We start from the raw sequence: 3,493 nt of genomic DNA, 5'->3' as shown, positions 1-3,493 counted from the left end.
GAAAGGAGATCAATTTTATTTGAAAGTCACAATTCAAATACCAGGATTGCAAGACCGACTCTCATGTCAACAAATACTTATGTGGGAGTAAAGGAAACTACAACACCATCTGTTTTATAGTTTTTGAGATGAATATAGTACATGCAAAGCTGGACGCTGATAATGACATAGTTAACATAACAATGTATAGTAACTGTGCCAGTATTTCTATTGTTCGCATAATAAGATGATATACATTACAGACATAACTGCTTGAACCATAACTACCCCCCCTCTATGAAAACTATGTTGGAAATGTCTACCACTTTAAAAGAGAACTCTACTCCAGTCAAAGCAGCAGCTACGTTTGAGCATTAGAAGGAGAGGCAACTTGTGCAGCTCATCTCTGGTAACGCATCTCTGGCTCCTTTTTAGAGGTATTGGAAAGTCTCAGTGTTATGAAGATATTGGAATAACGTGACAACACAGGTTGCACTTAATCCGTTTGAGCAATGGGGAGAGTGCTGTACACAGCCGAGAGTGAAAACAATCCGGAAAAAACACTGAAGACTGAAATAACTACATTTAAAGAACAATATGAATAAAAATGGGGAAAAAAATGAAAATTCGATTTTGACAATGTTGTAGTGAAAAATCTTATTAACCCTCCATGTTGAGACCAAGGGAGACTTAAGAGCAGAGGAGAGATGAAGAGAGAGACAGAGCCAAAAGGAAAAATAAGAGACGGAGTGGGGAGTAGAGACAAACGGAGATGGGGAGAGGAAAGAGGGAGAAATGATTGACGAGAGAAGATAGGAAAAGAGGCGAGAGGGGAGGGACATAATTATAGATAAGTACAAGGAGAGAGGAGGAAATGAAAGAGGGAAACAGCCAAGTAAAAGATGAAGTGAGAACAGACTAAGTGGAGAGAAGGTGAGAGCAAGAGATTGGTAAAGATAGGGTAGGAAACGAAAGTGGAGAAGGGCAATGGCAAGGGGAGTAAAAAGAATAGTGAATGACAACGCAAAGGATGGATGCAGAAGAGGATTATTAGAAGTTTCTTGGTCAGTATTAATAAGGAAAGGATGAATCAAGGCCTCACACACACTTCTTAGTTCTAACTTTCAGCAGCCTACAGCATGATTTAGAGGTTGGTGATACCTTGAGGAAGTGCCCAATCAGGAGTAGAATCAAAGAAATATGGCACTATCACTTCAGGAAAAGGATAGTTTGGTCAAAGAAATGCCACATGTGGAGTCTCCACGGTATCTAACAACTCCTCCAGAAATAGGTGGATTTTCCTTTACCACTCAACAATAAACTTTCTTTTGATCGAATGCCTAATAAAGTTGAACAAGGTCTTTCCACTTTCCTAACCTTTAGAAGCATGCAGAACTGAAAGCACTCACAGGGACAGGAATCTATTTAATGTCTACAGAGAAGGGTCTTCTGCAAATGACAAGGTTTGACAAAGCAGGTAGTTGGCATAAGAAGACATAACTGAAGAACAGGAGAATTTTCAATACAGGAAAAAGAACTGACGTAAATCTCAAAGAAGCAATAGGAATTTGGAGAGTGGGGACTAAGGACATATGAGGTAGAAATAGAACGAAGTATAGAGTGTATATGGGAGACAAGTGAGAAAGAGGGGTAAATTATAGACTAAGAGAGAGGGAGAGAAATAGTGCAGGGGCAATTGAAATGGGAAAATCAGGGTAGCAACGGGAAGAGAGAGGGGAAAAGAGGGATGGATAATGAAAGAGATGGATAATGGGATAGAGTATGATAAATGAGGGGTTGGTAGAATGAGAGAAAGACAGAGGGAGGGAGACAGAATGAAAAGTTGGTATGATATATGGTCAGACATTCAGAAACTTTGAAAATCTAATAGATGTGGTGATACGCCGTGGTCTGGGTCATGACCTGCGCACCTCCCGCCTCACAGCTGCGGGCTGTAACTCGGTCCGTGGCACCTATTTCTGTACGCTGGGCATGCCGCCGCAGCTCAGTGTGGCGCCCTGCAGTTTCTTTTCTGGGTGCAATGACGCGCCATGAAGCACTTCTCTTTTCTCTTGGGGTATGCCGCCACTGTGTGTGCAGTGGCCATACAACCCTAAAAGCACCTGATCTCATCTGAAGTTAAGCAGGGTCTGGCCTGGTTAGTACCTGGATGGGAGACTGCCTGGGAAAACCAGGTGCTGTAGACTTATCTGAATCTTAGAGTGACCTTAATATGAGCTGCCTGCAGTCATGGTTAGGGGCTATTTTTTCGTGTTCCTTCCTTCCAAAATTCCTCTGTCTGGTTCCCAGAGTGCCTTGAGTACTGTTTTTTCTTCCCATTCCAAGATGGAGGTTTTATAACCTTCTTCCTTTTTCTTCCTAAACCAAGATGGTTGTTCTCCTTTTCCTGTTGCGTCACTTCCTTGCTGTCCTTGTGTATATATAAGGGGCTGGAATTCTCATTTTTCTTGTGTTGCAACACTCTTCACTCCTTTTGGTGTCTCTTTTCTCCTGTTGAAATCTATTCACTTCTGTTGGTGACACTTTTCTCCAGTTTGGTATTTTGGTCCTGTGGGTTCCTTCTTCTGCAATTCTCCTCTTCTTCGCAGGTCTGTCGTCCCCTTGCTGACTATACTCCTTTTCGTGTCCAGTTGCCTGGATTCTGGAGTCACCTCTTCCATCAGAGGTTTTTCTCTTCAGGGTGTTTTTTTTTGTCTCAGAGCCTCCTTTGAGAAGACACTGTCTGCCCTGACGTTGACTTGTTAGCAGCACTGTGGCTACCAGAAGTGGTCGCTCCTACCTAAACAAGCAGACAACTCACTACTAGCACTTCAAGCACGATGTTGCTTCTTCCATTAAGGGGGAGATGTGAATGCTGAGAGTATCACCTCTACAGGGATGACAGCCAGAGGCTGTAAGGGAAAAAGAGCAATATCTCAGTAAAAACTTTATTGGCCTGAAAAGAGATGGGATAAAAGACCCAGGCCCAGTTAAGATAGGATTTTGAGCATGATGGGGAACATGAATTATGTGTGCATTGGTTAGCACAACTGGTGAGTTGCATTGGTTTTGCACATTTGGCAAAACCATTGCTCAGTTTTTAACTGTGTTTTTATTGCCTATGTACATAGAAAGGGAGGATAAATAATTGTAAAGTCTGAATTATTTTATTAGGCAGGGTTGTGCAAAGTTGTCAGAGGGCTTACTGCACCACACTTTTAAACTTCAATGCTTTGCAAAGTGCAAAGTGGAATGTAATTTTTTTTTTAAACTTGAAAAGCTGCAAAGAGATGTGTGGCAACAGAAACATAAAGCCAGAAGCAAAGCAGGGAAAATAAAGTAGGTCCCTCGTTGTTTGATACTTATGGTGTTCAAAATGTCAAAAGTTGACAATGTAAATACCTAAAATATCAGATCTTTGCAATATTTTGTTCCCTGTCCATTCCCCGTTCATGTTTGTGGCCCACCCATCGATGTTTGTGGCCCACCCATCGATGCTCGTGGCCCTCCCTGA

General features: G+C 42.1%; 1 pseudogene; it reads left to right on the top strand.

Annotated features, from left to right (window-relative positions):
* The first annotated feature begins 2,074 nt into the window (after positions 1 to 2,074).
* On the top strand, positions 2,075 to 2,186 carry LOC144829824 (5S ribosomal RNA; annotated as a pseudogene).
* Positions 2,187 to 3,493: the final 1,307 nt, after the last annotated feature.

The sequence above is a fragment of the Lissotriton helveticus genome, chromosome 4_1, assembly GCF_964261635.1.
Source record: "Lissotriton helveticus chromosome 4_1, aLisHel1.1, whole genome shotgun sequence".
Lineage (NCBI taxonomy): Eukaryota > Metazoa > Chordata > Amphibia > Caudata > Salamandridae > Lissotriton > Lissotriton helveticus.
This window is presented reverse-complemented; position numbering and strand designations above follow the sequence as displayed.